At 37.4% G+C, this 18728-nt stretch overlaps 1 long non-coding RNA gene across 2 annotated transcripts in view; it reads left to right on the top strand.

Annotated features, from left to right (window-relative positions):
- Positions 1 to 11985, top strand: part of LOC138818126 (uncharacterized) — a 47701-nt gene extending 35716 nt beyond the window's left edge. Inside the window, exons 4-6 of one of the 2 annotated variants that reach the window (XR_011368985.1) lie at positions 10455 to 10539; positions 10817 to 10915; positions 11940 to 11985. This is a non-coding gene — a long non-coding RNA (uncharacterized lncRNA). Of the gene's footprint in view, positions 1 to 10454; positions 10740 to 10816; positions 10916 to 11939 lie in introns of those variants that run through there. The other variant, XR_011368984.1, reaches the window with a different exon arrangement.
- The last annotated feature ends 6743 nt before the right edge of the window (positions 11986 to 18728 follow it).

Raw genomic sequence — 18728 nt, 5'->3', positions numbered from 1 at the left:
GTCCTGTATAATTTAATAATGCTAATTTCCAATTCTCATCATTCTGTAATAATATTTTAATTGTTTTTATTATAAGTTATAAATATATTATACATTTCTTTCTCAAGTAACTCTCAGGACCTACTCCTTGCCTTGCCAATGAGTTGGCTGCACAAATATACATAAGAAGCTATCATTCTTGTCTGACTGTGAGGCAAGTGAAGCCATTCCAGGACTCCATCTTGCCATAAACATCTTGTATAAGATGTCTTTAATATTATAATATCCCAGTCTTTATTATAGTCCAATTGGACCACTTTTGCTTGTAACTATTCTTCCACCAATGAATTTTTTCTAACATTATTGGAGTGAATTGTCTCTTAGATTTAGGATTAGAATCCCCTTTTAAGGCTTCAAACAATGGGTGTAATTCTCCTGTGGTAATTTTCAAGTAGGGTCTAAGCCAATTTATGTTTCCTAGTAATTTTTGAAAATAATTTAATGTTTTTAATTTATCTAGCCTAATACTCATTTTTGTGACATGATGTATTATTTTTCCTAAATAGTTTAAAGGTTTATTATGTTGAATTTTATCTGGAAAATAAGCAAACCAAAGTTGGTTAATTGCTCAATGGTTAATTGTTAAAATTTGTTCTGTTAAATGTTTACTTTCAGCAGCTATTAAAATATCGTCCATATAATGAATAATATAAGCATTAGAAAACTCTTCCCTAGTTTTTTGTAAAGCTTTATCCACAAATTTTTGACACAATGTAGGAGAATTTTTCATGCCTTGTGGCAAGACCTTCCACTGATATCTCTGCCAGGACCTTTTCAAATTACATGAGGGCACATGAAATGCAAATCTTTGAAAATCATTAGGATACAATTTTATTGTTTAAAAAATCCTGACAATAAATGATTATTATATAATGTTCTTTAGGAACAGCCACAGGAAATGGAAGTCTTGGCTGAAGAACCCCCATGTCATACATGGTGTTATTAATGGCTCTGAGGTCTTGTAACAACCTCCATTACCCAGATTTCTTTTTAATTAAAAAATTGGAGTATTCCAAGGGCTATTGGATTCCTCTAAATATCCTTTCTGTATTTGCTCATTTACCAATTATCCTACAGCCTGTATCTTCTCTTGAGTTAGGGACCACTGATCAACCCACACAGGCTGTTCATTTTTCCATGATATTGTATCAGCAAACTTCTCATCAGCGGCCCCTATGAAAAATTTTGTACAGTAAAGGAATCTGCAGTAACGAATTTTAGTTCAATGTTTTGCAAAATGTCTCTGCCCCATAATGTAAGGGCAAAGAAGATATAATATAAGGTTGAAAGTTTCCAAATCTATTTTCACACTCCCACTTTAAAATTTTTGAACTTGAGCAACATTGTTAGCCATACCAAATCCCATTAATGTAGATTCTGTCTTCATAATTGGCCAGGATGAGGGCCAGTCTTTTCCTGAAATACATGTTGGGTCTGCCCCTGTGTCCAAGAGATCTTTAATAGGCTTTCTATCCACTTTTATAGTTTTCATGGGTCAATCCTTAGAAATAGATTGTACCCAGGCCACAGTTTCTGTGGAACTGAAACCTCCTGTACCTCGATCTTGTTTTAGGATTTGATTTGGAAGATGGACATAATTTAAAATTAAGATTTGAGCTAATCTTTGCTCCATAGGTATTTGCATATTTTTTAAAGACCTTACCGTTACGTTAATTTTCCCTTGGTAATCTGCATCAACTACTCCGAGTAATACCTCAAAGTTTTGTTATAATTTGAGCTTCTACCAATTATCAAGCCCACAGTTGCTTCAATTACAGAACCATAAACTTGAGTTTCTATTAGCTGAACAGCATGCATGATAGAGATGATGTAATCTCTTTTTTCTGCCAGATCAAACCCTGCACTTCCTGGAGTAGCTCTTGGTAAATCCCATACTGTAAATGGAGGAGACAAGGGGATTTAATGGAACTGATCCCGTAGGGGATTTTTGTGTAACAGTATGTGTTTCCCCTCTTTCGTTTAAGGGGCGGAGGGAGCACCCCTCTTCTTGTTTTTTGTCTCCTTTTCTTCTGCTGTTAGGAGAATTCTATCCTTATAATATTTTGATCTACACTCATTTTTCCAATGATTGCCTTTCTTTCATCGTGGACAAAGTCCAGGCGCTTTACCCTTTTTATTTTTACTAGGTTTATTTTGCTTTTGTTGAAAATCTTTACTCATGTGTTCTGACTGGCCACATGAGAAACAGACCCCATTTCTAGCCTGAGGTCGTGTCTTATGTAATTTTTGTTCATAAGCACTGAATGATTCTCCTTTCATTGCTGCAGCATATGCCATTCCTTGAGTGACTGCTGGTGAGGCATCTATGCATGCTTTAACAATATCTTGCAATGATCCCATCAGTAATTGAAAAGTACTTAATACATAACTTTTCATACTTGTTACCTCCTCGCTCATTTTTCTCACAGTTTTCCTTCTCCTCAATACTTCTCACAAGTTGATATATACATTTCCCATATATTGTCTTGTCAGCATTGCTATTCCATTGGTTTGCCCTTTGTCTTTTTTCTCACCATTTTGTTTTTCCTCTTTCATTCCCTAATTAAGGTAAATGTATACACAAAATACAGGGTACCAAAATCAGGGGGATAAACCATAGGGAGAAAACCCAAAACAAAATAGAAATCATATACTACCTTAAAAACAGCAACCGCAAAAAGAAAAAAATCCTCTGTTTTCATATCTTGGAGTTCATTTTGCTCTGCTTCAGCTTATATTGTAATATATATGCATAACAAAGCCACTGGAAAAGAATCGTTGCATGGACACTATATCATGAAAACAACATTAACTGTTTCTGATGGTAAAGGTGGAATTAAGATTGGTGAATTCACGATTCTGATAAAGGAATTTCAAAAGAGTTTTACAATTATGACAGGTAAATTTTAATTCTTCAGGATTTTTAACAACTTAGCCTATTAAGAAAATTTAAAATTGCCTGGGAAAAGAGGCTTTCATGCAAAGAAATCCATGGAGACTTAGTGGAGAGAGATCAATGTGGGTGAAGTTGGCTCATTAAACAAACAAACAAACGAATAAACCTCAGAAAACTTGCTGGAAATCCTCTGGTTCCCTTGAAAATGTCCTTACCCAGGAAATATATTTTCAGTTTGTGAAACAAGGTTGTAGTGGAATTTAAATCCAAAGTTCTTAAAAAAAAAAAAAAAAGACATCAAAATTTGTGAATTGACCTTTACCAAACTGTAATTCTCTGAAATATATAGTTTGAGTCAAAATATTTAGAGAAAAAGTATCCTAAACAATGAAAGAATGTATTGGGTTTACATTTTTCTGTTTGTAATTCTTTCCACAATGTCTTTGCACATGAAGCACTGAAACACAGAAAAAAAATCTGATAGGATAATTCAAACCAATGATTTCACATTTCTATGTTGCCCACAAAAAATAATATCCTTATTAAGATGAGATAGTGAACACTTCTCTTATTACATAAGCCAAAAAATTTTGGGATCAGAAAAGAATTGAGGAAATGAAAAATGTAAGAAAACTCTTTTTAGAACCCGAGCTAAGCATATTGGCTTCAACAGTGGAGAGAGGCCAAAACTTTTTGATATAGATTCTCTTAATATTTTAGTTCCCTAAAGTGATTTTACAGAGCCTATTTGCCTCACTACGATGAAGAACAGATTGAATGAAGACATGAAAATAAATTACACATCCGAATGAGGCAACTTAAAAGAATTTTAAATGAGAAACAATGAAGATGGAGCAATGGGGGAGGCCGTATAGTCCTTCAGATTCACTAAAGATGAAGCCAAGAAGCTGTTATTCATTGGAAATCAGGAAAGAGCTAAGAGGAGGACATAGAAGTAGGACATAGAAGCATTGTCCTTTGAAACAGACACTGTCATCCAAGGTATGGATGATTTAACTCTATTCTCCTCGATACATCTTGTTGAACAAATGCAAGACCAAGAGAAAAATAATCAATTGAAATAATTTTGCAAAGAATAACTTCACTTTTCCTGATATTATATCTAAGGAGAGACTTAATAGAAAAGATAACAAGTGGAGTATACTTTGCTTTCCTCTAAGCATCTTGTTCCCAAAATATATCTTTGAGGTTAGAAACGATTGAACCCAAAAGTGGTGGAATACTTATTTTTGTTGGCAATTGAGACACAAAAAGACTTTCAAGGTTAAAAAAAAGAAAAAAAAGTATAGTCAAATATTTGTGATCACAGCTTCTTGGACTGGTTTTTGGAGACAAAGTTTTACATTAGAGTTTGTCCTCATTAACATAGAAGTTGGGTATTCATGACAACCAAATTCAAGAGGGAAGTTTAATGGACTCGCTAGGAAAGTAAAAAGAAAACCATTAGAAAACCCGAAAGTGGTGCTGTAGCTCAAGAGGTAGAGTGCTTGCCTTGAGCTGAAGAGCACAGGGACAGCACACAGGCCCAGAGTTCCAGCCCCATGACCAACAAAAACAAAAACAAAAAAATAAATCAAATTAGTAACAGAAACTGAGAAAACCTTGATTGTTCATCTTATATAATGGGTGGGAGAAGAAGGGTAACAAGAAATCTAAAGGGTTCTACATCTATGGCCAGGCAAATGTGTTAGTCATGTTCTTGGTGATAAGGATTACAGGTGAAAATGATCAATTTAGGGGAAAAAATTCTCTGATAGTTCTAACTGAAAGATTAAAAAAATTGACCACTACTATTACTAACTTGCTAACTGCTGATTCTGCTTCTGTAAACTTGCTTACGCTAGCATTGACCCTTCCCTTCCCAGAAATGAATGAAGAAGTTTCAGGGACCAGATGCTGGCCCCAGGACAAGGTCAGTGGTAGTAGATAAAGAACAGACAGTACGTGTTCCTCAGTTCCCATTTAGAAATTCCCCAGACAGGACCTTGAGATAATGACCTCCTGGCAAGACCATAAGCTAAGCCAAAGGTCAACCAATCATAGGCCTGTAACCATGTAAACCCCCCCTTAAACCAACCATGGGCCAGTCATTTTACAAAGAGTGTTACAAAATTTCCCGCGTGGCAAAGTGATTGTTGGTGTATATGGTGACCTTTAAATGTACCAATCATGGGATGCTTTGTGTTATGCATTAATCTTGTGGTTTTTGCCTTTTAAAAAGGGCTTGTAACCGCTGCTCGGGGCTCCCTGTCTGCTCGGGACAGAGAGTCCATTTGCGCAAACGTCGAATAAACTCCTCTTGCTTATTGCATCTCCTGGCCTGGAGTCTGAGTTTTCTGGGGCGCCCTCCCATTGATGAAAGTATCCTAGGGGACTAGGGTCTTTCATTAACATTTATATTAAACAGATGCAAAGATTGATCTGTTTAGATATCATCAAAATAACCATGACCATGAATATGAAAAAGAATGATAAAATTGGGGGCATTATTAAAGAGAAGAAGAAAAGAAAAGTTATGACATAAGTGTAGCAATGTGAGCACCAGTCTGGACAAGATTGGAAGAAAGAGATAAGGAAACAAAAAAGTAATCGAAACAGATTTACAGACGAAAAGAAAAGAAAGAATTTGCACGAAGAAAAGGTCAAAACTGTTACAGAGACATTGAAGGAAATATGCTATTTGGATTTGAAAACTAAAAGGACATAGACAAGTTCAATAAGAACAGTGTTTGGTGAACTGCTAGAGATGTAATTCATATTGATGAAATTTTGACATATGAATGTGAAGCCATAAAATTCTAGATCCATTAATTCAACAGATCCTTTTTATTTTAAATGTTGGGAACAAATGCTTTTATTCTGATCTTAGAAGAACTAATGAGCTCCAAGAAAATGTCTCTAAGAAGCCTTTCAATTCAAATATCACTGTTTGTCTCAAAACGCCTTAAATTCTACATCTTATAATGTTGGCATAGAGTTACACTGTGGAACTTTTATACGCAGAGAGTGAGTACTACCCTATTGGTTAACATGGACAAAGTACCTTCATAAATAGACTGGGTGTTTTGAAACAAGAAGTGGTAGCTGAACAATGTTCTTAGCAGTTTGTACAGATGAAATGGAAATAGAGCAATCAAAAGGAACATGCAAATAAACAAAGGCACAAAATAGAATGTGCCAAGGAAATGCTGATGTACAATTTCAAATAATGTGCTCAGGTGTGAGGATGTGTTCAAAGTACAGCATCGGACTATATACTTGTATACCTTGAGAAAAAACTGCATTAAACTATTCTGGGATTATCATACAATAGAAACCTGTTACACTGACTCTCTAATCAGTCACAACATCATCAATTTAGGGAGTATTTTCCAAGAGCATACTGAGAAAAAGAGGGCTCATCACAATTAGTGTTCAGGTTGAAGTAACGACAATCACATAACGTTTCATATAAGTTTTCAATTATTTTGGAGCATTAAAGTGGGAAAAAGCAAAGTAAATATTTTGCATGTATCTGAATTAAGTGGGATGAATTATATTGGTCTCTCTTTAACTTGGAAGTTATAGGTTATGTTTTTTTTTATACTCTACGTTGGGACAATGATCTGCTTTCAGTTATTTTCTTCTCTTCCCCTTCTTTTGCCCTTCCACTTAAAGAGACATACTTGAGCTTGCATTTCTAAATCCTTCAAAATTATCCATACTTCTGTCAGCCTCCTATATCTTTCTCAAGGGTATATCTTCTTACTACCATTTTTTTATCCCATATGATATTGGATATCTTCCTGCCTAATTCAGTGAAAGATACACATTAGACTCATCCATATATCTCAACACTTGTACCACCATAAAATCCTATCTTACTTAGAAATCATGATTTTAGTATGTCTGGGGAGGTGACATCTGTCATTTTTGAATGACCATAATTGATACTTACATGCAAGCATGTTTTAAACCAATATGCCTCTCAGTAGATGAATGAATTGGCATGTCCATTGCGGTGCTGTGGGCTGTGGCGGGGACGAGGAAGAAAAATGGTTGGCTACCCTCAGTTATTAATCCTGGGTCCCAGGGCTGGCCAGATGGAGAGTTTCCCTGCATAGGGTAAGCATCTTTATAGGAATTCTTTATTGTCTATTTTTTATCTATACACTCTTGCCCAGTGCTTTCCTTTTTATATTTAGGGCAAATTCCTGGTCCTCTCTTGTTAACATCAGTAGCCTTTTTACAGTTCTTCTTTATATGTCCCATTTGACCACATCCAAAACATTTTATATTAGATGGTTTGTAAAGCATTCCAGGCAGTGGGCATAGTTTCAGCAAACAACTGCAAACGCCGGGATTTGGATGTAATGTCTTTACACGCCCTTAAATATGTATTTACATCCCCAGATTCTTTAATAGGCAATAGGGCTCGTTGACAGTCCTCATTAGCATTCTCATAAGCCAACATGCCTAGTAGTTGTTGCAGTGCAGCCTCTCCCACAACAGTATGTTCCAAGGTCAGTGTCAATCATGATAAAAATTCAACATAGTGTTTATTAGGTTTTTGAATTACTTTAGTCCAGAAGCCATAATGCTCTCCTACCAGCCGAATCCTCCCATGCCTCAATACCTATGTCTCATAACTGCTCATGGATCTCTTCAGGAGAGTTCACTTGCATATGAGCATCTGCATATGGTTCTGTTCCACTCAATATAGGACAGGTTATGATCTGCAGGCGTGGATTATTGCTCTGTGCATTTTGTCTAGTCCTTTCTGTCTATAAGTCAGTAAACTACATTTGCCATTGTAGGTATTCTGGTTCCTTAAGCAAGGCTCTACAAAGCATCTTCCAATCCTCGGGAGCAAAATTATCGGGCAAGCCCATTAAGTAATTCCTTAACATAATGAGACTGAGGACCATAAGTCACTGATTGTTAAGTTTACCAATATCATCGACAGCAACACCCTCATATCTGGTTGGTTGAGCTATACCATTCATAGGAGGTAGTCAAATTACAGGATAAGAAAAAATAGGCATTTCTTCATCAAACTCACTGAGCCTTCTGTTTTGTGAAGGAGTGATGCGGTAAAAATTGCTTCCGCAAGCTGAGGAGAGGAAGGCTGTTTTACTTTCACCTTCTCAGATTATCCTTTCACTCTGCTAATTTCTAACTCCATATGTAGTAATCTTGATAAAATCAATTCCATTTGCTCAGACATTCTATTTACGCTTTCAGTTTGTTCATTTTCAGCTTTCTTTACCTCTTGTTTTTTCTCCTAATTGTGATGCAGCCTTATCTATTGCATCCTTAACCTCCGAGTCCAATAGTAAACCTACAATAGAAGGCACTGCCTCTTTCTTTAAGTCCGCTATTAATCTTTTCCATTTAAAGCTTTAAAAAGGGTATGTAAAGTAGCCTAAATGGACCAAAATCTAACAGGAATCCTTTCCCCTTCTCGAACATCTCTTTCTACAATACTTTACTCAATTCCAATTACCAACATCTAATGCCCCATCAACGGGGAACCAATGATTCCATTCCCTAAATACATTAATACACATTTCTATGTCAAAAGAAGAAATAGTTACACCACAAGCAGCAAGTAAATATTTTAGCATATGTAAGTACGGAGTAGACTTAACTTGTTCCATCACCCTGTAATTAAAAGTACTTACCTGAATATCCCTTCCTGTATTCAACACTGCAGGGTCCCTGTTTGTGTGCCAGTTGTCAACGTCTCAGGCATTGGGGTCCCTGGGTAAGGGTCGCAAAATCACCAGGACACAGGGGTTGCAGAGTGCAAACAGCAATTGCCACTGCATGCTGTGCTTTATTGTTAGTGGGTATTTAAAGACAAGGAAGTATTATCTTTGCCAATATTTATTCAGCAGACATTCACACAAAGAATTTCAACAGATACAATTTTGCTTAAACTATGAGATAAATCTTTGTATATTTTTATCTAAACTATTTTAGAGCAAGCTCAAACCATTTCCCCCTACTCTGGAAAATGCTTGACTAGCTGTTCATCTATGCGTAAGTAAGCAGAAGAGCTACTTCCTCAGCTTTGAGACATGATAGCTTTGAGACAGGGAGAGAGAACATGTTCCCTCTCTAGGCTGGTATGCCAAGAGCTTTCCACATACACAAACACAGTCCTCAGATAATCCTGAGGCCGGAGCCAGCATCATTCTGCCAGTCCAACACAGACCCTGAGTCTTCACAGAGATTGTCTCACCAAGTCTTCTATTACTTTAAGCAAAAACAAAGCAAAGCAAAGCAAACAAAATAGACATTATTGTTAATTAAGCTGCTATTAAAGATTCTAGGCACAATTATACTGTTAAATGATGTTAGTAAATATGTTTTGTAGATACTGATCTCATATGTGTCACAAAAATATCCATGGATTCATAACTAGAAACTCTGAAGTATAAAGTATATTAATTTGGTGAGTTTCATTAGGTAGCCAATGAAGAGAACACCACAGGGTTTTCAGTCAGGTAAAGAAGTTTATTTACTGAACTGCTGCCCATGCCATACATGGTAGAAATGCATGTAAAAAAAATGGGGCAATCCAACCTCTGGCAAGGATGAATCTATGTGAAGGACCAGATGAGGTGTGGCTGTTTGGGGGAAACTCTGGCCACACTGTATCTGGATGTGACTTCAAGTTCTGGGACTCACTTCTGGTCAGATGGAAAGTGGGACCAGAGGCTGACCAGGTTGTGACTTAACAGGATGGGGAGGTGGCTGCCTCCAGGTGTGCCAGATACTAGGCAACACATAAAGGGTTGAAACTTAGCCAAGAATTGGCTGCATAGGGTCTGCATGCCCTGGGGCAGACCTAACCTAACAACAAATACAGGTAGTACTTCTGACACATGACTCCTGACTCCAAACAATTCATTCTCAGTCATGTTCTTTCTTTCTTTCTTTCTTTCTTTCTTTCTTTCTTTCTTTCTTTCTTTCTTTCTTTCTTTCTTTCTTTCTTTCTTTCTTTCTTTCTTTCTCTTTCTTTCTTCCTTCCTTCCTTCCTTCCTTCCATCCTTCCTTCCTTCCTTCCTTCCTTCCTTTCTTTTCTCCCTCCCCTCTCTCTTTTTTGTTTCATTGGTTGGTCATAGGGTTTGAACTCTGGGCTTGGGCAATGTCCCTCAGCTCTTGAGCTCAAGTCGAGCACTCTACCGCTTGAGCCACAGCGCCACTTCTGGTTTTTGAGTGGTTTATTGGAGATAAGGGTTTCACAGACTTTCCTGCCCAGGCTGGCTTTGAACTGCAATCTTCAGATCTCAGCGTACTGATTAGCTAGGATTACAGGTGTGATCCACCAGCGCCCAGGTCTTTCTCTCTCTATCTCTCCTCTCTTTCACTCACCCTCCCTCTCTCCCCTACCTCAACTTTCTCAACTCTCAAATAATGAACACTTGCTGAGTTGAACTCACAGGCTGGGAGAGCAGCTCAATTGGCATATCTGAAATTTATTTAATGTTTCCTTCTACTTCTACCACAGGTCACTGGGATCAAATAATGAACACTCAGCAGCATGGCTTCTCAAGCCGTTTGGAGGAGGAAAGCAAGCATGCTCACTTCATTCTGTGAGGTTCACCCTGGGAAGGTGGGGCAGACTCCTCCCTCCTCTTGCTAAATCTCAGCCCAGATTCTGCATCCATAGAGGTGACTGCCTCCAAGAGTCCCAGTTACTCAAGTGAAACAGTTACAAAGCAGAGACTTAGCTTCTTGTGGTGCTGAGATTAATGGCAGCATGATTCAACATGACTCACTAGTTTATTGAGATTGGGACTTCTTAAATTTTTGGTTAGGCTATGTTCAAATTGTGATCTATTTATTTCTGATTGCTAACCATGATTATAGATGTGAACCAGCACATCAGACCATTCAAAGTTCTTTATGCCACATGGACAACATGAAGTTTATTTTACCAAATGACATACAACTAGACAGACAGCAAAAGTAAGTCCTTAATTCTGGTCAAGATGTGTTGTTAATGTGAAACAAAATTACTTAGCAAAATTTCTGACTACTGGGATTATACTTTCAAACTTACCCTACACTTTAATATCAAATCACTTATATTTAGCCCATGATTCACTCAAATTACCTGTAATCATTTATGTCTGGCCTATCTTCTAGAAGTAGGGAGAACAGGAGCTCACACAATTAACTAAAGTGGTAGAATTTGAGAGGATCACAATTCTGAATAGGTCTAGGAAGGAAAGTATCAGCCATATCAACCTACTAGGTAGGGATATTGGAATGCAATCCTGATCCCTGCTTTTTGGGCTGGGTGCAAAAATTGCTACTCTATGCGTAAAGTAACTTAAACTAGAAAGGAGTGGTGGAGTGACTCCAGTGGTGGAATACTTATGTAGCAAACAACATCAAAACTCAAATCAACTTCCTAAAGATAAAATAAGACAAGGAAAGAAAGAACAACTCATACTGAGCTTGTGTTCATTGTAAAGATTTACTCTAAATCATTGTAGTTATAAATGCCATCATTTATTTCTAGGAGCACACACATTTTGTGTGAAGACTAAATGAAAAACTAACACCATATATATAAAGCTTTGGTAGAACACAGGTGTAGCTTACAATGGTGAACACTTAAGTTTGCATGTGCAGTGGTGTTGCAGGGTTGTTAAGGTTTATGGAAGTCCATCTTTTTGATGGACTTGACATGATGAAATTACCTAAACATAAATAACCATACAGTTCACTGGACAGATACTGCTGATATATATATATATATATATATATATATATAGCACACACATGTATGCATTTATATATTAAGTGACAGGTAAATAAAAATTAAAAAAATATAATGAATAAATTTAGTGAACAGATAACTTTTCCAAAGTATTACTTTACCTGAAACAGTTCATTTCATAAAGTCTACAATGCTATATCACACTTTCATGGCTGTTTATCCCCTTCAGCTTTTTTATGAAATTGTTTTTTCTTTGTTTTACAGGTGAAAAGCCAGCCAATAAATATACTTTCATGACATTCCTTTCTTTAGAAAATGTAAAGCACGTTGTGTTATCTGGCTCTTTATGTATCATCAATATAAATTTTTTATAATTTCAAGTACATATTGTCTAAGATCTCACTCATTCTCTTCCAATAGTACCTATGGGAAGGAGAAAATGAAGGATTATTCTGTTAGTTTGGGAGTTTCTGTTATTAATAACTGCAATCAATATGAAAATGAAATTCTGAAATTACTTAGAGAGGTAACTTGAAAGTTAAATTTCTACACACTTGGCAAAAGGTAGTCTGGGAGGCTACCTGAGTTTGGGGTGGACCTCACTCATTTATCTACCCCAAACTCATTGTCTAAGGATTATGAGTTGCTACATGGCATAACCACATGTATTAATTTACCCAGCTACAGTTGGGAACTGTCATTTTGAGTCTTTAACTTACACATCCTGCATGGAGAGTAAAAAAGGTTTCTAATTCTTCCTCTTGAACCCAGCTATACTAAAAATAAATCATTGTTAAATTTAAAAAAAAAAATTTCTACACACTTATGTTACTCCCTCAACTAAAACACAGAACTTAAAATAAGTAACATTTTTAGCTGGGTGCCAGTGGCTCATGCCTGGAATCCTAGCTACTCAGGAGCTGAGATCTGAGGATAGTAATTCAAAGCTAGCCCTGGCAGGAAATCCATGACAATCTTACTTCAAATTAACCACCAGAAAACCAGAAGTAGCACTGTGGCTCAAGTGGTAACATGCTAGCCTTGATCTGAAGAGCCAGGGACAGCGCCCAGACCCAGAATTCAAGCCCCTTGACCAAGAAAATTAAAAAGGAAAAAAGGGGGAAAAAGTAATATTTTAATGCTAATGTGCATGTATACACAAAATTTGTCTAGAAATAAAACTATAACAGCCCCTGGACTGGCAAAAAAAAAGAGATTAAAGTGAAATTGCCTTCAATAATTCATTTAGACGATCTAAACTGAGGGCAGGCTACTGGAACTCACATCACTAATTGAAGAGGTAGAATTTGAGAGGATCACAGATCAGAACCATTGTGCAGAGGATTTGGAGCTTGGGGAAGATGGCGGAGGAGAAGCTGGACTCTGAACAAGCTCTTGCATAGAAAGTAGTTTTAGAGTTCCAGTGAACAGTCCTAAGCCAGAGAATCACACCAAGTGTGCCATCACAGGACAGAGAGTTAGACAAGAGAGGGGAAGCCAAGGCAAAAAGACACAACTGAGCGCATGCCAGCAGCCGCCGCAGCAGCGGCGGCAGGGTCGCGGTGGAGAACACAGCCCCGGGGCCATAATTGAGCTCTCACAGAGAGAGTCCAGGACGAAGGAGCCAGACGCAGCAGGAGAGCGGATTCTACTCAACACCAGCAAGAACCAACAAGGAGCGGCCATCTTCATCCTGAAGTTCCCAGACCAGAGACGACCCAGGATCCAAGACTCAACGTGAGTAGAAGGCCGACATCCTCACTCCTTCTCAGGGAGCAGAGGAGGGAAGGCCACCCCTCCCCCCCAACACCAGTGATCTCCATCTTGGATACCGACAAAGCTCAGAGGAGCTGCCAGCTCCAACCCAGTCCTTGGAATAAAACAAGTCATTTAGCAGGTCACAAGAACTTAACGGCGGCAAAGTGACTTGTCAGACTCAGCTCCATCCAGGGAAAAGTCACCCAGCTCAGGCAACAGCCATTGGAGTGGCTTTCCTCACTGGGTAACAAGAGCCAGAGGCAGCCCCTCCCTCTAGCAGCCTCCACAATCAATTGAAAAACAGAAACCCTGAGAACGGCTCCAGGCTGGGCTCTGGGAGTTTTTTTTTTTTCTTCACAAAACAGCCCCAGGAAAACTACTGATTGTTGAAAGGCCTCAACTCTACCCAGAACCTAGCCTTACCACTGCATCCCCCTCTTTTGTGATTCTCAAAGCAGATCACCCTCCCAGTAAACTAATCTGGGAGGGGGATCTCAAAATCTTGGGTAAAGCAGAGGATTTTTCTGCCTGTTCGAACAAACTGACTTAAGAAACCAATCAAGCCACAGGACCTCAAGCTGACCAGAGACTCCAACAAGAGGATGTTTACAGACAAAAGGGAGATACAGGATTCTTCCCACCCCTCCCAAAAAATCAAAAAAAAATCAAAGAACTTGTTTTTTCTTCTCTTCCTCTTCTTTTCTTTTTTTTTCTCTTTTTTTTCTTTTTTTTTGGTACGTTATATATATATAATTTTTTTCCTTTTCTAAAAATTGTATTAATCTTTAATTTTTGCCTTTTTTGAAAATATAATTGTTTTCCAGTAACTTTTTTTCCCTCTTATAATTTTTATTTTAGGAATACATGAATATGCGTTTTCCTTTCTTTTCTTGTTTTCTTTCTCTTTTTCTTTCTTTCTTAACTATCTTTTTGTTTTTTTGTCTAGCTCTACTGAATTTCTGAACTTTTTCTCTCCCTTTCTAATCCTTTTCACCTTTTCCTGTATTTTGATCTTCTGTATGTGACTTAACTCTTGTCCTGCACATCCTCAGATAAACCCGTAGTTAACTAGTAGACCCTATCCCCCATTGTGTACACAATTAATCCACAAATTTATTACTCAATTCAAAACCTCTGAGACTTTAATTCCTTAATAGCAGTACTACCTCTTTATACCTATATAATATTTTAAGCATTTTCTTAAGTTTTTCACTTCTCCTCTATGTCCCTACACTTCTATTAATATACTCACATTCCTCTCTAAATAGATGGTCTTTTAATCTCCATAATAATATTAATTTTTACGTTTCTATTTTTTTCTGGTCTCTTTTCATTTCCCTTTCCCTTTCTTCCTTTTCTCTCTCTCTCTACTTGCATCCTACCCAACCTATTTCCTGCATTGATATTAGGACATAGTTAACTCTCCCTGTGCCTCCCCACACCAATCTATTCCTATTTTTTACCCACATCTCTCCCTAACCCTAAAAATTTCTGGTTTTCCAAATTCTTCTCTGTGGTTCGAAACCCATTAACATATACTTGTTTGATGTTGAATAGATGTATCTGTTGAACTAGATTGTATCTGTAGACTATTGACTGTATAAATGCAAACGTTGGTTGATGGTTGCGTTAAGATAGTGTTCTAGCACAAAACTGGTGCTATTTTCCTCTCAAATAGGCAGAGTAAGCCGGAAAAACACAAGAAAAATGCAAATCCGGGTATCTCAATTCCCAATCTTGATATTCAGGGGTCAGATCAGATAATGAACAACCCAGAAGAGAGTTCCCAAATAGCCCTACAAACACTGGTGGCAAACATGATAAATGAGAAGTTTGACAACTTACAAAGGACTCTGTATGAGCGTGATAGGGAGAGAGAGGAGGCATCCCAAAAGTTTATACAGGAATATCATAAGCGTGAGGAAGCTACCCAAAAACTGATACAGGATTTGCGTGAACAACTTGAGAATACTCAAAGAGAAAGGGAGGAATGGCGTGAGCAGGCTGAGAACACTCAAAAAGAACTGCAGGAATCCCACGAACGGGAAGAAAGAGAACTGCAGGAATCCCACAGACGGGAGGAAGCTAATCAAAGAGTAATTCAGGAATTGAGAGACAAGGTAGAGAATACACAAAGATCACTAAAGGCATTCATGGAATCCATTAACAAAGAGCTGAAAGAAGTCAGGGAAACCACAAAGGGAATGCTGAATGGAACCCAACAGAAGGAATGGGAGTCAAAAGAAACCATAACCAATCAACTAAGTGATTTGAGAACAAACACTGAACACCAAATTAAGGAAGTAATGAAATTCATACAAGACCTAAAACAGAGCTTCAACAAAGAACTTGAAGCCATCAAAGCTGACCAATTAGAAGGAAAAGAGATAAAAAACAAAGTAGAGAGACTTGACAGCAGGTTAGACCATGCAGAAGATCGAATCTCAGGGATTGAAGACAGCCTAGATATTATAGAGAAAGCACATACAACCATCCCTGACAAGTCCAAGAAATATGATAGATCTATCCAATACCTGGAAGACACCATCAGAAGGCCTAATCTAAAGATAATGGGTGTAGAGGAGCACCTAGAAACAGAAGTTAATGGTCTAGGAAATTTGTTTAACAGGATCCTAGCAGAGAACTTCCCAAACATACAAAAAGATAGGCCTATTCAGATACAAGAAGCTTTTAGAACCCCAAATAGACCAGACCAGAATAGGACATCCCACCATCACATTATAATCCACACAGGATCAACTCAGACCAAGGAAAAGATCCTTAAAGCTGTCAAGGAGAAAAGGTTAATCACCTATAAAGGGAAACCAATTAGAATCACCTCAGATTTCTCAGCAGAGAAATGCAAATCAAAACGACATTGAGATATCACTTCACTCCAGTTAGAACAGCAAAAATCAAGAACTCTAACAACAACAGATGCTGGAGGGGATGTGGACAGAAAGGAACTTTACTTCATTGTTGGTGGGAATGTTAACTTGTTCAACCACTTTGGAAAGCAGTATGGAGGTTCCTCAAAAGACTTCACAGAGAGCTCCCCTATGACCCAGCAATCCCACTTTTGTGCATTTGCCCAAATGTTTACAAACAAGACCACACTAAAGCTACCAGCACAACTATGTTTATTGCAGCATTATTTACCATAGCTAAGATATGGAACCAACCCAGATGCCCCTCAGTAGATGAATGGATCAAGAAAATGTGGTATATATACACAATCTAATTCTATGCCTCCTTCAGAAAGAATGACATTGCCCCATTTGTTAGGAAATGGAAAAAGTTGGAAAAAATTGTATTAAGTGAAGGAAGCCAGGCCCAAAGAAACATAGGTTCCATGGTTTCCCTTATTTGTAATATCTAGTATATGTATGAGTCAAGTGGAAAAGGTCAGATAATGTGATGTCAGGAAAATGAACCCTTAGATGTGTATTTTAATGTTTTTTTTTCTTTCATGCATGTGTTTCTTACGCATTTATAAGATTATCTCTTTGTTGCTTTGTATGTCCCTCCCCCACAATATAACCCCTGCTTTCAATATATTTGATGTCAGTATAACTTGTGGAGGAGATGGGGGAAAACCAGTTGTTTAAGGTTACAGGTGGACCTGTTACAACAATGAGAAGTACAAGTTGTCATGTCCAAAACGAGCTTTACAACGTCGGTGCGGGGGGGGGGGGGGGATGGATTAGGATTTGGATGGGGGGAGGGGGGAGGCTGGGAAGGGATGTGAAGGGTAAACAAAGGAGGAGGCTGCAATGCTTGGTAAGAAATGTATGCATTATCCTGCCCATGTAATTGTAACTCCTCTGTACAGTATGTTCACAAATAAAATAAAATTTTAAAAAAAGAACCAGTGTGCAAGGAAAGTAATAAGAGTGTCATATCATCCTAAAGGTTCGCATGTTTGAATGCATTTGTGATCCCCGCTACTTTGCAGATAGAGGTGAGGAACTTAGCCTGTGTTCAGCCCTCAGCAAAATGGATAACCTATGAACAAAGTAAATAAATCGAAAAAGGATTATTCTAATGGTAGAATACTTGTGCAGCAAACAAAATATTTAAATTCATACTCATTTCCTAAAAGAGGAAAAAAAGGGAAGAAAGAAAGAAAGAAAGAAAGAAAGAAAGAAAGAAAGAAAGAAACAAAGAAAGAAAGAAAGAAAGAAAGAAAGAAAGAAAGAAAGAAAGAAAGAAAGAAAGAAAGAAAGAAAGAAAAGAAAAGAAAAGAAAGATAGAGAGGAAGAAAGAAAGGGAGGAAGAAAGAAAGGGAGGAAGAAAGAAAGGGAAAAGGAGAGGTATAAAGAAAAACCTCAGCATGCGTTAGATGTTAACAATGACCCTAAATCATTTTATCTATAAATGCCTTCATTTATTTCTGGGCAGAGTCATTTTGTATCAAGCCTGAAAGAAACCATAGCATACCGCATACAAAACTTGGGTTAAATACAGGTCTGCCCTACACTGTTGGACCAATAAGAATGTATGTCTAGTGCTGTTGCAGGTATGTTAAGGTGTGTGGGAGTTTATCATCCTGATGATCTTGCAATGATGAAATTGACTAACTACACAATTACCTTGACAGATCCCTGCTGAGACCTATATTATGTCAGAGGTTAAAAAGGAACAATATATACAATGAAATATATTGAACAACCAGGCATTGTGTCCAAAATTATTTTTACCTGATTCAGTGTATTTTTATATTATATATCACATGTACAAGTTTCTCATTACCTTCTGTCTCATTATGTTGTCTTTCCTTGGTTTTGTTTTGTTTTCAGAACCGTGGTATAGGAGGGCATTTCTTATATTTTTGTCTTCTAGTGTTCAGAAAGTCTGCAGTTAAATATGCTTAAGTTCCTTTCATTAGAAAATTTAAACCACATTGGGTAGGGTCTTTATCATGATTTTGTTATGATCTCAAATACGTTTTTATTTCTGGCATTCTACCTGTATAATCTCACTTCAATCTTTTCCAAAGGGCACTTTAGTGGAAGTAGGAAATTCAAAGGGGATTCTGGTAGAGAATTTCTGTTACTAAAAACTCTGGTACATAGTAAAGTAAATAAGTCCAAAATTATTCATTAGAGAGATGATTTGAAAGTCATCTTTTTACATCTTAATACTCTTTCCTCAACCAAACCAGAGGATTTAAAATAACTTATATTTAAAAGTTAATGGACACAAATGTGGATGAAAATTCTAGAAATAAAATGATCACTCATGAAACCTTACTGATACTTCAAAGAATGCTTTCCAGTTAGAGGAATCATCTTC

The sequence above is a fragment of the Dipodomys merriami genome, unplaced genomic scaffold (assembly GCF_024711535.1).
Source record: "Dipodomys merriami isolate MVZ:Mamm:240054 unplaced genomic scaffold, mDipMer1.0.p SCAF_714, whole genome shotgun sequence".
Lineage (NCBI taxonomy): Eukaryota > Metazoa > Chordata > Mammalia > Rodentia > Heteromyidae > Dipodomys > Dipodomys merriami.
The sequence above is the reverse complement of the archived record's forward strand: the minus strand, read 5'-3'. Positions and strand labels throughout refer to the sequence as shown.